This window comes from Carettochelys insculpta, chromosome 9, assembly GCF_033958435.1.
Source record: "Carettochelys insculpta isolate YL-2023 chromosome 9, ASM3395843v1, whole genome shotgun sequence".
In the NCBI taxonomy this organism is placed as follows: Eukaryota; Metazoa; Chordata; order Testudines; family Carettochelyidae; genus Carettochelys; species Carettochelys insculpta.
Window position 1 is genome coordinate 42,282,989 of NC_134145.1, and position 16,362 is coordinate 42,299,350.

A 16,362-nucleotide genomic window follows, 5' to 3' on the forward strand; every position below is an offset into this window, starting at 1 on the left:
AAGCCTTCCAGGCTTGCAGCCAGCTGACCTCTTAAAAGGAGCTTCACAGCACCCCCAGCCTGCACATGCTCAAGGCTGCCAGGCTGCAGACAGCATCAGCAGAGCACGTGCTTGGGAGAACAACAGGAGATCATGCCCACTCACACCCTCCCTGAGGACAATGCCCTCTCCACCCTGGTCAGCCTGGTGGCCATGCTGGTTGCCCTGCTATGCGAGCAGTGCAGTTGGGTCACCTGCATGGGACCCACATGGCCACGGTCCTGCTGCCACTCCCCAATTTCCCCAGAGCTGGTGCTAGTGGGCCTTTACCACCAGCATTGAGTGGTGGGACCGGTTGTTTCTGGATGACTGGGACAATGAGCAGTGGCTGAGGAACTTCTGCATGACCCACCAGACATTCAAGGACGTCTGCCATTGGCTCACCCTAGTCCTCCAGCAGTATGTTGGCTGGCCACCCCTGATAGCCACAGGTCCGTTGGCCACAAAGTTGGAGTCAGCAAGGCCACTGTTGGAGCAGTGTTGATTGAGGTATATCCAGCCCCCACCATGGACCCACCCTGGGTAGGAGGTGACTGGGAAAGAGGAAGGGGCCCCCTTGTGGGAGGGTGCAGGGGGAAAGGGGCACTTGGTGGGGGGGCAGGGGGCCTCCCAGTCAGATGGGGAGGTGGAGGGGGTGCCTCATGGTTAGGTGTTCATGGACATCTCCTCCTCCCCACTGCAGGTCGTCTGAGCCATCACATGGTGATCCTGTGATGCATCGTGACCCTGGGGGACCTGGACACCACCTTCACAGGGTTCATGGACCTGGCCTTCCCCAATTGTTTCAGAGCCCTGGCACATGGCGATCCAGCCTCTGGACCACAGCAGGGGTACCTACATTAAGAGGAAGGGGTATCACTTAGTGGTACTCCAGGCCCTGGTGGACACAAGGGGCCATTTCCCCAATGTGTGTATGAGGTGCCCAGGCCCTGAGAGCCCTCAGACCCCTTGTCGAAGGCCCCAGGGGAGGGACAGGGGGGTTATGGCATGCTGCCATGGTGGCCAGGGGGTGTGGAGGTGGTCTGGTGCTTCATGCAGGGGCAGTCTGAGGACAAGCTTGTGCTGCCCCTGCTTGTGGCACAGTGGCTACGTCTACACGTGCCCCAAACTTCGAAATGGCCATGCAAATGGCCATTTCGAAGTTTACTAATGAAGCGCTGAAATGCATATTCAGCGCTTCATTAGCATGTGGGCGACAGCGGCGCTTCGAAATTGACGAGCCTTGCCGCCGCGCGGCGCGTCCAGACGGGGCTCCTTTTCGAAAGGACGCCACCTTCTTTGAAGTCCCCTTATTCCCATGAGCTCACGGGAATAAGGGGACTTCGAAGTAGGTGGCGTGCTTTAGAAAAGGAGCCCCGTCTGGACGCGCCGCGCGGCGGCAAGGCGCGTCAATTTTGAAGCGCTGCTGCCGCCCGCATGCTGATGAAGCGCTGAATATGCATTTCAGCGCTTCATTAGTAAACTTCGAAATGGCCATTTGCATGGCCATTTCGAAGTTTGGGGCACGTGTAGTAGACACAGCCAGTGTGAGCTTCCTGCCTGGGGTTGCCGGGCAGCTGCTTCCCTTAAGGCAGCCAGCAGGGATCATAATAGAGTCCTGCCATGGCTGGCCAGACTGTCTCCATCCCCGAGGGAGGGCCACCTCCTTAGCAGAATGCTTACTGCGAAGTAAGGAGTGCAGAGCATCTCCACACACTTAACTTTGAAGCAAGCCACTATTCCATTCCCGGGCATGGAGTAGTGACTTCAAAGTTAGCCTCCCTTACTTCAAAGTGCGTGTAGATGCTCTTGCAGGCTACTTCAAAGTAGCCCCTTACTTTGAAGTTAACTTTGAAGTAAGTTTGTAGTGTAGAAGCATCCTACATGATTGAAGCAGTTTCCCTGATGACATTTTGGATGGAGATTTGGAGGGCAAAGAAACAGGAAATCCAAAGAGTAGATGAGACCATAATCACTTCAGCAGAAAGATTATTATAATGTTGACTTCAAGAGCCAAATCCATCTCTTTTAATCTATTAAAGAGCTTTTATTTTTCTTTAAGAAGTACGTAATTCTGCAGTATCACTTAAAGAACCTTCACCCTAAACAAAGCTTTTTTTCTTTTGAGCCATTTCTGTACCTCTGATGTGGGGAGAAAAAGTGTTTCCCTTCTCTCAAAGTCAACAGGAATCCCTCCACTAAACCACGTTGCTTCACCAGTATGTGTAGGGAGAAGGGGAGGAATGAGAAGCAGAGATAGCAAACAGACCCCAACACACTGGGTGCATCTACACGAGCCAGCTACTTTGAAGTAGCTGGCAAAATGTCGAAATAGCACGCTTCACGTCTATATGTGCCGTGTGCTATTTTGACGTTGAAATAGAAGTTAGGCAACGAGACGTCGAAATCGCTATTCCTATCCGAAGATGGGAATAGCGCCCTACTTCGATGTTCAATGTTGAAGTAGGGCATGTGTAGACTATCTGCATCCTGCTACTTTGAAATAGCGGGGTGCTCCATGGCAGCCATCAGCTGAGGGGTTGAGAGATTCTCTGTCCAGCCCCTGAAGGGCTCTATGGTCGCTGTGTGCAGCAGCCCTTAGCCCAGGGCTTCTGGCTGCTGCTGCTGCTCCTGCTGCAGCTGGGGTCCATGCTACATGCATGGGGTCTGCAACCAGTTGTCGGCTCTGTGGACCTTGTGCTGTGCAGACCGAGTGTGTCTGGGAGGGGCCTTTTAAGGTACCAGCTTGCTCTTGCCCCAGAAGGGCTAGTCCAACCTATGATCCCGTCCGCTGGCTTCGCTGGCCCCTTATTTCTACAGAGAGCTCTTGTGTGTGTGGATGCTCTGCATTTCCTTCTGGGGTGGCTCCTTTCTACATTCCCCATCTCTACTTCGATATTGAACGTCGATGGCACCAGCCCCGGAGGACACGTAGACGATACACGTCGATGTAGCCTACTACATTCTTACTTCGACGTAGTGTGCTAGTGTAGACGCAGTCATTATGATTCTCTTATTTCCCAGAAGTCTGCAAAAGAATTATTACAGGTCAATTTGTGTTAATTACCCTCCAGGTCTCAACCACTTTGCAGGGTCTTCCTCCACTGCCTGACAGAACATGCATGATGCCATCAGGGAATGTGAACCTGAGGAGATCTTCATATTGGCAAGCCCCTATCAAAAGACAGAAGTATCCATAGGGATGGGGTGTGCTGTTTAAAGTTCCCAGGTCTACCCCTATAAATCCTCCAGCCTTTTCCAATGGGAGAAAGTAACCCGAGGAAGCTTGTTTCATGCAGGGCTGGATTAAAGCATAGACACTATAGGCCCATTTCTAGCTCTCCAGACCCCTGATACCATACAATCAGCGTTTCAGCTATCATAATAATAACAACAATAATGTATCAACAGTAGCTTCTAGCCTCACAAACTTGAAAACGTGGTCCAAGTGTAATTGTGCAGGGGTTGCTGCCTGAGCCTGCTGATGGCCTGAGACAAGAGTTCTAACAGGTGGGAAATTCCCCATGCACCAGTTTGTTGGGATCCTTATGTTCCTCTTCCACTTGATTCCCCAAAACTCAGTTAAATTCCAGAATTACCCAGTCACGTAGCTATATGGAGCTATTATCAGGTGGGTCCATAATTGGTTGGATAATGATTCCCACAGAGCAGTTATCAATGGTTCACAATCATACTGAAAGGACACAATGAGTGGCATCATTCAGGGAACAGTCTAGGAAAGATTCCAGTCAATATCTTTATCAAAGATTTAGATAATGGGACACAGAATACACATAAAATTGGCAGATGAAACCAAGCTAGGAAGAGTTGCAACTGCTTTGGAGGATGAGATTATAATTCAAAATGATCTGGACAAACTGGAGATATGAGCGGAGGTAAACAGGATGAAATTCAATAAGAAAAAAAAAGTAGTAAGGTCCTAGAACTGTGCATTTATTTCTTACTGTCCTATGGGCTTTTTCTTAGTAGGGAAGCATTTAATTTTATATAGTTTTATAATAGCATAAATTATTTTAATGTATTGTTACATAGTATATTTTATAATTGCTGTGCATTGATATTTTACGTTGATCTAAAATGTTTGGAGGAAATGCTTAATTGAGCATGAAGCTGATCATATGCACTAATGTTTTTGGGGCAAGTTTAGAATGATGATTATTCTGATTTGAAATGAAATGAAGTAAAAAAGAGAACAGCAGAGATTTAAAATTCATCCAGAAACGTGTGCTGACTGCTAAAAGTTAAACACACATTTGTTTATGTGGAATATAATCATTTGTTAATAGACATTGGTGATCAGAAGGAAATATTTGCTTAGATTATTAGTGAAGTTCATAGCTGGGCTCAAACAGGATCAGATGCAACCCCCACTGAACTTTGAGTAAATGTAGAACCAAATCTGAATATGACTGTAAGTACAATGATATAACTGGCTAAATTGAAACCCCATGAATTAAACAGCCCCACGTTTCAGATTCTGATCTGATTCTGGAGCCTAACTCAAGGGTGTTTCTAATTAAAAGAGTGAAGAGTAAGTGCCACTTGCAATTAATACTGTTACATCAATTTAAACCAGAGTGCGTGAGCAGAGACTCAGATTCACTGTGTCTACACATCAGAAGAACAGTCAATCAGGAAACAAAATGTTTTTGTTGTTGTTTTGTTTTGTTGTTGTTGTTGTTTTTTAAGCTCCAGATCCTACTTCCATTAAAGTTAATTGAACTGTTTCAGTTAATTCCAATGTGGCTTGTATCACTGCCTATGAAGCATAATTTGGAAAAGCTGTCTTTCAAGCATCTTGTGTCTTCTGTATATAGTATTCTGGGAGCCAAAATCTCCAGACTCAATCAGAGTTGAGTAGGGAAGAGTGGTATCTAAGTAATCAGGGTATGCCTTTCTGATAACATGGTAGATCAGCCTGACAGTAAATGATTTGGTTTACTACTAAATTTAAACATAAAGAACTATCAGGCACTTAAAAACCTTAAGATCAATTAGATTATATGTCTTAACCATAAGAATGGGCACCATGTAGGCCCCCAAGTTCTATTCAGTCCTTAGTATGTTAAGGCAGCCAAAAATAATGCATACTTCAGCGGTGTTTTTCTTTTTCCTTTTTTCTTTTTTTTAAATGAGGAGTTCATTTATTCCCTGGGAGTCATTAACATGGAGCCAGAACATGACAGAATGCTATTGCAGTAACTACACAGAAACAAAATGACTTTCTCCATACAGCTGCATGGAGGTCACTACTCTGAAAAACAAAACAGCATCCCACAAACAGCCTGATCTCACATGTGCATTGTGGGTGAGATCACGCTGGACTACATGACTGATAACTAAACTGACACAAAAGTTCACCAGTTCATGACCCAACTTTTGTTTGCTTTCAAATGTTGTAGAATATAGTTAATATTTGCTCGATTTTGTAATCTGATAGTGGCTACTGTCAGGTCTTTTAGAGCTTATTCTTGAAAGAAGCTTTATAGCTTCTTCAGGGTGCAAAGTGTCTACAATTTCATTGACTTGCCAACTTTTCTTTCATGTTATTTACAAAGCAGCTTTCTTCTGAACAGATGAAGCCTATTTTAGGCTGTAATACCTGATTTATGTTACAGTTTTGCTAAAATGCTTAATTTTTTACACACTTTGTCATTCAAAAACATGTTAAATAAATCTGTGAGATCACAGTTGTAATGGTGGAATGTAGGACATTCACTCAAACCTGCTGTGCTCAGCAGAAAAAAACAGAAGTGGACTCTCTTCACACACACACACACACACACACACACAGAGAATGGGGTTGGACTGCTCCATTGTATATGAAAGGGTTGATCTACAGTAGGCCTTACAGTTGACTTCAGACAGGCAATTCTAGCTTCAGCAATTGCATAGCTAAAATCTATGTAGCTGTGCTAGACTGTAAAGTCTGTCCTCAGTGAGGGAGGTGGATGGAAGCATTTCTCCCACTGACCACTCTTTCACCCCACAATAGCGAGGATTACAGGGATTCAACTACCAACCCCAGAGAGATCAATTTTATATATCTTTACCAGATACATGACACCAAACTCTGGAAGATTGACCCTGAACATGTTAATCTCTTGGTTAGTCTAGACAAGCCCTAAGTGTCTAAAAATCAGCACAAGATAAACTCTGATACAGTAATCTACCTCTTTCTGAAATTTTAGCTCTGCTCTGAGGTATAGCATGTTGGGTACCAAAGGTTATTCCTTCTTCCACCTTTTCCCATGTGCACATAAGTCTGGTAGGAGACTTACTGAGGCAACCTATGGCTTTCAGTAGGCAGATGTCACTCAACCTTACCTCTGCATTCTGTCTAGCCTGAAGAATATGGTTTTGTGTCATTCCCCATTTTCTATGCAAAACTGAGACTCTATCCAAACAAAAGAATGGTTATCGTAGTGGTCCGGGGTGTGGGCAGAATACCGTATAGTACAAGGGAGCATGTCTGTCTATCATGTATCACCAACACCGAAATTGGGGGCTGGTTAGATTTCTAGCTACTTTTAATATGATCACTATTTGAAGAGGAGAGTGGAGCCTAAAGAGGCAGCACCTGCCTGCCTTACAAACAGCAAGACACGATATGGGATTAGGGCTCTGAACCAGGCCCAGATGCAGGAATTTCTGGGGATGCAGTGTTTTTTTCGTCAACATTGACCACACTTGTTTTAAATACAAAAGAGTTCAAAACAGTTGTGTGATCAGTATGCATAAGAGAGGCTAATGAAAAGATTGAGTGGCATCAGTGATTGTAAATTATTTTGGAATAACATACTAAAAAGTTATAGGTAATAAAGTTTTTATAGAAATTACCTTCTGGGATCTTTCTATAAGAGCATAAGTGTAAAACATTATTCCCTCATTCTCCCTCTTTTTCTCTTGCTAGCAGCAAAGGCCATGCTGTGAAATGTATTCCTTTCCCTGCCCCAGGGCCAGCTGTTTATGCAGGGAGCTGGCCAAGGAACCATAGATCCCAGGGTGCCGTGGGTTTCCCCATCCTGTCCTGCAAGCTGCCTCTGCACAGCAAAGCAAGGAGGATGGGAAAGAAATTGGACATGGGGTGTGTGTAGTCGCACCCTTCACATGCACATACACACACACATCCCACATATGTGCATGCTGAAAGTGCTGGGGAGAGGGAGGAATAACGGACAGATGGAATAAGACAGCAACATCAGTGGGGCAGGGAGGTTAGGGACATTGTCATCCCATGACAAACTCACGGAATTCCCTTTAGAAAGTCCAGCAGAAGACCCTTTTGCTTGTTGCTAGGAAGGTGGGGATGATAGATTGTGGGTATGCATAGGTACATAAGCATCCTCATGCTTCCTTGGAGCACTTTTTTCTTGGCAAGAAGGAATGTGTGAAGCAGTAAAGATGGGTTCTTTTTCTGTGTGCATGCTAATACTCACAGATAGTCTTGAAACTCTTTAGAGGTCACATGATTAGAGATCACACCCTGTATCCTTAAACAACCGGCAGACCCTCCCTCAGCAATTCAGCTGCTGATGTGCTAACCAATGCTGTCCCATTTTAACTAGGTTTCCCCCTTTCATTCTGTCTGTACCCACCTATTGTCGATTGTACCATACTCATATTTTACATTACTCTGGCCAGAAGTAGTGTTTTTTGCTCTGTTTGCATGGTGCCTAGCACAATGGAATGCCAGTCTATGACTCGGGCTTCTTGGCACTATGGTAGCAAATAATAAATGATAATAAGAGCTTTGAAAAATATAGAAACTGTTGATTATTTCCCCCTTCTGTGTGATTTAGTAGGGGTACAAGATGTAGCAAGTGTTTTTGGAATCTCTTAACATGGTTTAGACACTGGAATATCCTCATCAGATAGTGACTGACTTTCAAAGCAGCCCCTTGAAAGAATAGGATAGATTTCTATGTAGTGATTTTCCAGTCCCCTGCTGTGGATGTTCGCATCTGCCATGAAAACAGTAGGAAAACCTCTACTGTTTTCTGATCATTTTGATTAGTGAGTGCTTGAAGAAATGTTAATAGCAGATTGAACAATCATTGCTCAAATTGATAACAAAGGACCTAAAAACAATTTTGATACAAGATGTTGTATTTTATGAGATTATGTGGTTTACAAAACCATGCCAAACACAGCATTTTCCTAACCACATGAACAGCCAGAGCACCCATTATCTAACATGTACCATACTACCCTTATGGCAAGAGGCAGCATTTCCATCACCATGTTGTACAAATATGAATACAGTGACATTCAAATGTTAAAATACAAGCCAAAACTAATGCCCATCACTAGATTGTTTTGGAATGAGTTTACATTTAAAAATTATATTCAAATTATGGCTTAATTAGAAAGGTTTCATGTTTGTTGATGCTGATATTCACCTTGCTTATCAAAGCATTGATAATGATATCTTCTCTGGAAAAAATGTATCGTGATACTATAGTCTCCTGTGGGCAACAATAGTTTGATCTATTTTCCATGGTTAGCGTTTGTGTGTATTTTCTGGGTAAGGTTGGTGATCTGTTTGTCAAAGTATATGATTCAGTGGTTCCTTCTGTCCTTAAGCTCCATAACCATAAATATTAGCAGTAGAAATGTCTGTGTGTGCTCAGAAACAGTAATTAAAGAGGGGAATTGTTTACACATCTATTAAAGGAGAGTTTTACAACATTGTGGCCATGTCTACACTACCTGGCTACTTCAAAGCAGCCAGTACAGTGTCGAAATAGCATGAGTCATGTCTACACACACCGAGCGCTACTTCGACATTGGGTGGCGAGACGTTGAAATCGCTATTCCTATCAGACGATGGGAATAGCGCCCTACATCAACGTTAAACATCAAAGTAGGGCATGTGTAGACGATTCACATCCCACTATTTTGACATAGCGGGGTCCTTCATGGCAGCAATCAGCTGAGAGGTTGACACGTGATGTTCAGGCCCTGTGGGCCTCTACGATCCCTGCATGCAGCAGCCCTTAAAGCACCACGGACCCAGATTTCCTGTGGCAGGAAGCTGAGAGTGTGCAGGCAGTAGCACACACACATGCTAGCCCTGCACACCCTCCAGAGGCCCCATTCCTCCCAACCAGCACCATAGCATCCAGCCAGCCACCTGAGTGCCCCGAGGGCTCTGCCCCCAAGGGGACCCAGGGAGCTAAATGGGGGGCCAAAAAGCAGCGGGGCCCCTCCTGGAAGGAGGCTGAAAGGCTGAACTCCAAGACCTGCTGGGCCTCTGGGGTGAAGAGGAAGCGCTGCATGTGATGGGGATCAAGTGGCAGTATGCAGAAGCATTTGCCCGACTGGCCGAGGGCCTGGCCACCCTGGGTCACCCTGCCTGCACTCCAGATCACGTCCAGAGCAAACTGAAGGAGCTGCAGCAGGGTTACACCTGGGCCCGGGACTCAGCCAGCTGGTCTGGGGCCGCCCCCGCTGCTTGCCACTATTACAGGGAGCTCAGGGCCATCCTGGGCCTCCTCCCCCTGGCCACACTGGACACTGCAGCCAAGGAGTCCCAGCAGGCCTTGGAGCGGGAGGCCAGCCCCACATCCCTGGGCCTAGCCAAGGAGCCAGCCCTCGAGACAGTGGAAGAAGGGTTCAGCAGCAAGAAGGAGGGGCTCAGCATAGACCTCCCATCCCGGAGCACCAGCCAGGTGTCTGCCCACCGGGGTTCCTCCAACTGCGGCCGTGGATGGTCAGGTACATACCCCACAAGGCACACACCCCTGGGCCATGGGGAGGGGGCACCAGACATGACTGGGGGCCCCACACAACCCCAGCAGACTCCTACCCACAGCTGCCCAGCCACAACACAGTCCCAGGATGGCAGCATGGCCATCGGTGCCTGTCAGCACCCACACCCACAGACAGCACCATGAACAAACCCTGGGGGGGAGAACCATGCAATGGGGGCACCAACAGGGACACCTCACCCACAGATGGGGGATGGAGACCCAGCACCCAAGGAGAGACAGGGGGCAGGGGCCACAGGCCAGGGCACAGTACTAACAGCCTTCCCCTCCCTCTCTCCCACTTTCCACAGCTGCACCTACTGAGGCCCCAGGCCACTAGGCACCCTCCATTGTCCCTGAGAGCCAGCCAGAAGTCAGGCACCACCATCACCTGGGGACATTGCCAAGGCCAAGACGGATGCACCACTGCCAGACCCAGGGGATGGCCCCTGTGAACTCCCAGCTCCTGGCATCTCTCCAGCAGCAGGCAGAGGTGGCCAAGGAGAGGCTGCAGTGCAACAGGGAGGAATCCACCTGGTTCCAGGCAGTGTGGCAGGAGTTCATGGGGGTCTTCTGGGACATAGCCGGGTCACTCCAGGAGTCTGTGGCCTGTCTCCAGCCCCTCAGTGTCCCCCTGCCACCCTCCCTGCTGCTCCATCTGATGCCCTGCCTGCTGCCCCACCTGCCAGCCCCCCAGGACTGGAGTCCACTGGGGCTGAAGACCAGCCGGTGGAGGCATCCCGGCCCTACTTGCTGGTCCTGCCGGCTCCCAGCCTGCCACACCAGGGACTACAGACAAGGCGGGGGGTCCCGCAACCTGAACCCGCCAAGGGTTGCGTCCCTCTACCTCCACCCCAGATTGATGGGCTGACGGCTGAGACATCCGCTGCCCCCCCATTTGTATATAGTTGTCCCCCCATTTGTATATTAGTGCCAGTCTTTGTTGTGCACATACCACCAGAGAGTTTTATCAGTTATTCAATAATCCACAGTTTTATTTCTCAAAGAACCTGAGACATGTGCTTGCTGGGGGGATAGTGTGTGGGTGGTGGGGGTGGTGTGTGGGAGGCATGCCAGAGATGGTCAGGGAGGTGCTCAGGAGTCCCCCTGATCAAAATGGGCATGCAGGGCCTCTTGGACCCATATCCTCTTGCAGTGGGCCTGGTGACTGGGTGCAGTGGCCAGCTGGGCGAAGCCCATGCCAGTGTCAAAGGCCCACCCCAGACGAAGGCCTGCCCCTTGCTTTCAATGATGTTGTGGAGTGTGCAGCACACACCCACAACCTGGGGGATGTTCTGGAGGCCGATGTCCAGGTGGGTGAGGAGGCACCACCACCAGCCCTTCAGATGGCTCAAGGTCCTCTCCACCACTTGGCAGGCATGGTTCAGGCGACCGTTGAACCGCTCCTGACTGGCACTGAGGTGGCCGGAGTATGGGCACATGAGCCAGGACTGGAGGGTGTAGGCTGCATCTGCCATGAGGCAGAGGGGCATGGTGGTGTCCCTCAGAAGGATCTGCCTCTGGGGGATGTAGGCCCCCGCCTCCAGACAGTGGCACAGGCCTGAGTTCTGGAAGACACGGGTGTGGTGTGTAAAGCTGGGCCAGCCCACACAGACATCGTGGAAGTGGCTCTGGCTGTCCACCATAGCCTGCAGGACCACAGAGTGGTAGCCCCTCCGGTTTATGTATCGTCCCCTGCTGTGGTCCACAGCACAGATAGAGATATGGGTCCCAACTAGGGCCCTGAAGCAGTTTGGGAACCCCATGGCCGTGAATCCTGTGATGGCCATGTCCAGGTCCCTGACTTGGATGACCCTCTGGAGCAGCAAGGCATTGAGTGCACGGACCACCTCTGGGGAGGGGACACAAGAGCCCATGAGGGTGTGCAGGGTGTTCCAGGCCCCTCCCCCCAGATATCTCCCTCCCAGGCATGCCCCAGCCACATCCTCCCTCCGAGGTACCCCTCCCTCCCCAGGCCTCCATCCAGTCCTCTCCCTCCCCGGCACTCCTCCCCCCTCACCCAGCCCCCCCTTCCTGGCCCCCCACCCTCCCAGTCGATGCACACCCAGGCTTCCTTATCTCCATGGCTACGGCCCCGACTATGGCCTTTCCCACTCCAAACTGGTGGCCCATGGAGCGGTAGCTGTCTGGAGTGGCCAGTTTCCAGACAGCTATTGTGACCCTCTTCTCCACAGGGAGGGCGCACCGCATCTGGGTGTCCTGGTGCCTCAGTGCAGGGGTGAGCCACTGGCAGAGCTCCAGGAAGGTCTGCAGGCACATGCAGAGGTTCTGCAGATACATGTTGTCGTCCCACTCCCCCATGACCAGCTGCACCCACCACTCAGAGCTCATATGGTAGCTCCAGAGGTGGTGGAGCATCCGGAGGGGGAGGAAGAGAGGAGCCTGGTGGTCAGGGGCATCCCTGTCTGCCTCCAGGGAGGGCTGCCCTGCCAGTAGTTGCTGGGCGGCCCCCTGTGCAGCAGCTAGCAGGGCACTTGCTCCCTGGGTGACAACCTGGAAGGCTTCCAGGTGCTGCTGCTGCTGCTGAGGGTCCATGGCTGCTGTGACTCGGTCTGTGAAAGCGTGGGTAGTGCTCTGCAGACCTCGTACTGTGCAGGCCGGGTGTGTCTGGGGGGGATCTTTAAAGGAGTGGCTTGCTGTTGGCCTGGAAGGGATAGTCCACCCTGTGACCCCATCTGTAGGCTTTCCCGGCCCTTTATTTTGAAGGAGGGCACTTGTGTGTGTGGATGCTCTGCTTTTCTGTCTGGGGCTGCACCTTTTCATGTTCCCCGTTGCTACTTCGAAGTTGAACATTGACGGCACCAGCCCCGGAAGATGTGTGGATGATATGCGTCGAAGTAGCCTATTTTGATGTTGTTACTTCAAACAGACTACTTTGACACAGTGTCCTAGTATAGATGTAGCCTGTATGAAGTGCATTTGCTTGTAATTTTTGGATGCTGTCTTAACTGTTGCCTTCAAATATGGTGCTAAGTACATTAAAAAGGCACACTAATACGCTGGTTAGTTTTAACAGTGAAGGAGAAGCCTGCATGTTAAAGCTACACTTCAGAGTGTACAGTTTATTTTTTTGAGATCCACTCAGCAAATACTGAAGAGAGACAAGCAGTCAGTTTCTAGATGTTTACCTTCCAAGGAGCATGTCCACATGCTAAGGAGGAGGAGGAAAACAGCTAAAAAAAGGGAAATTAAAATGCTCTTTCAATATTCCAGACCAATGGCTATAACTGGCTTTCTGCTTTTAACATTTTGGGGAAGTATTTGCTAAACACTAAATTGCTTAGCTAACTTCAAATAGAGATGAAACATAAAGGAGAATGTGAGGACTTGGAAGAAAAACATTACATTGAATTACAATGTGTTGCCTTTGTTAATGCATTCATGGAGGGGGAGTTTGTATAGTTTGGAACTGTTTTAAATTGGTTTTCCATTCCTGTACAGCAGTACTCACATTACAGCATTAACAGATTTATTGTGGTTACAGTACACATATATTTTAACTCTAGATGAAATTCTCAAATGCCTTCAATTCACAGCAGCATATTGAATTCTTATTAATTTGCCCTCTCTCTTGATGTATTATTAAAACAAAAAGAGCCACAAAGTAGAGCTTTATTTTCAGCATTAGAGTGTGAGAACGTCACTCAAGAGATTAAATGATAAAGTTCTACAGGGCTGGCATTTAAGTTCTGGAAGCAAACACCAATTGGACAAATTCTGATGGATGCTGTAGGGAAAAAAATCATTTTTCATTTTTAATGAACCAGCACAGCCAGTTTCTCAATCACTATGCAATAGTGAAACTCCATTAAAATCAAGAGCGTTATGCTGGATTTACATCAATAGACGTTAGGACTTCATGCTCGTAGCCATCTTTGAAAATTTAAGCAGGTATAAAATAATACAAACAGACTTACACACTTCAAGGTCTGTAGGAACCATCAGTATCATATATTCTGATCTCCAGAACATTGCAGGCCACAGAACCTTTCCTACCAATCCCTGTGTGTCAGAATCTAACCTCCAGCTGTTACTGACATCCTCAAGCCATGAGTTAAAGAATGTAAAAAAGTTACAGGGAATCAACCATGTATGTTGGTTTAAACCTGCAAGTGACCTGTGCCCCTATGAAACCCCAATGTAAAGCTAATCTGATCCAGGGGAAAAATCATTCCTGACTCCAAATATGGTCATTAGTTAAACCCTGAACACGTGGGCAAGATCTAGTAGCCAGAAAACTGGACAAAAATTTTCCAAGTAACTTAGAGCCTTCACCATCATTGACTGCTGGATACATTTGCTGAGAGCACTTACAGACTGGTTACAGATAATCTATCATGCCAGCCACTACATTAATTATCAACCTCAGTGTTGAAGCCAGTTAGTTTTCTTGTCCTTACTACTCCCTTTGGAAGGCTGTATGAAAACAGCAGAAACATTCATCTTATTTCAAGCCTAAACTTGTTGATGGTCAGTTTATATCCATTTGGTCTTGAGTCCACATTGCACTTTATGTAAATAATTCCTTTCTCCCCATGGTAGTCCTTCCTCTGAGGTATGTATAGGCAGAAGTCATATCTACCCTCAGCCCTCTAAACAAGCCAAGCTCCAAGTCTTCTTTCAGAAGTTAGGTTTTCCATTACATAGTGCTAATAGGAACAAAAAGTTAGACTTTGCTTCTGCAGCTGGAAGCTAGGTATATTTGTAGGACTTACTGATGCATACACCTTTACTTAAATAAACTCAAATGACTTTGGGCTACACTCCAGGAACCACCCAAAAATCTCTTTCCAAAAGCTTTAGGCCTGTATGAGGTTAGTCATGTGATTCTGATGGACAGGCCTTTTTGTAGGCCCACTGAAAATGGAAAGTCAGGCTCAAATATTGTTCCATAAACTCAGAACTAAGAGTCAGTGAGATGGCCTTGATCCTGCAATCCCTTACTATGGATATTGTTCATTATGGACATAGCCCTACAAGCAAGTGAAGCAAAACTATCATGAAAGTTTTGCTTGGGTAAGCCCTGCAGGATCAGGTCCATAATGAACAAATCGCTTTAACTTCAGTTCAGATACTGAATGCATATTAATAAAGGCTGTAATGCATATTCTGAATATGACTGCTTTCACACTAAAACCAGATATGAGTGAACCTCCTGTTTTTCTAATAAGTTACACATCAAAATGTTAAAAGAAAAAAATAACATATATAGATAATTTTAAAACAAGCTAGATTTAGCAATATGTTCCATGAGATTACAACAGGGATATTTATTATAACTAGAGGAAATTTACTTTAACTGCCTGGATGGGAGGCAAGTATCTCCAATCATGGTGGGACTGAATGCACCAACAGAACAGGCGATATGTAACCAGTGACTGCTTATGAACAGGACTCGGGCCCCAAACATACAAATAATCTTGTGCACTTGTTAAAATGCTTCCTTTTGAGATGACTTGCTCCACCATGTATTCTTGGTGTGAGTCACTGATCAGAAGCACTGATACATAGACATTATGGAGCAAGCAAGAAAAGGAAAAGTCTGCTTCATGTTTAGAGGAAGAAAAACAAAGATGTGCATAGTAATCTCTGGAAATACAAGGCTGTCATTTTCCTCTTTTATTCTGAGAAATGAAAATCTCCAGTTGAAGAGGTTTGGAGAAGGAAGTTGTGAAGAACTGTAAGTGTGTAAAGAGAAAAAGAAGCAGCAAATGGAACAAATATATTATGAAGCTGTAGCTGGTTCAGGATCCTGGAAGGGCTCCTCCCCGTCCAGGTCAGTGGGCGGCCATCCCATAAAGGGTAACATAAAGCATAAAGGGTAACAAGAAGGCCTTTTACAAATATATTAGAAACAAGAAGAAGACCAAGGGCAGGGTAGGGCCATTGCTCAGTGAGGAGGGAGAAACAGTAACGGGGAACTTGGAAATGGCAGAGATGCTTAATGACTTCTTTGTTTCGGTCTTCACAGAGAAGTCTGAAGGAATGCCTGACATAGTGAATGCTGGTGGAAAAGGGGTAGAGTTAGTTTTTGAAATAAAAAAAGAACAAGTTAAAAACCATTTGGAAAAATTAGATGTCTGCAAGTCACCAGGGCCTGAGGAAATGCATCCTAGAATCCTCAAGGAGCTGATAGAAGAGGTAGCTGAGCCGTTAGCTCTCATTTTTGGAAAGTCATGGGAGACAGGAGAGATTCCAGAAGACTGGAAGAGGGCAAATATAGTGCCCATCTACAAAAAGGGGAACAAGAACAACCCAGGAAATTACAGGCCAGTCAGCTTAACTTCTGTGCCAGGAAAGGTTATGGAGCAGGTAGTTAAGGAAGTCATCTGCAAGCACTTGGAAGGTAGTAAAGTGATAGGGAACAGCCAGCATGGTTTTGTAAAAAACAAATCATGTCAAACCAACCTGATAGCTTTTTTTTGACACAATAACGAGACTCGTAGATAAGGGAGAAGCAGTGGATGTGGTATACCTAGACTTTAGTAAAGCATTTGATACGGTCTCGCATAATATTCTTATCGACAAACTAGGCAAGTCCAACTTAAAT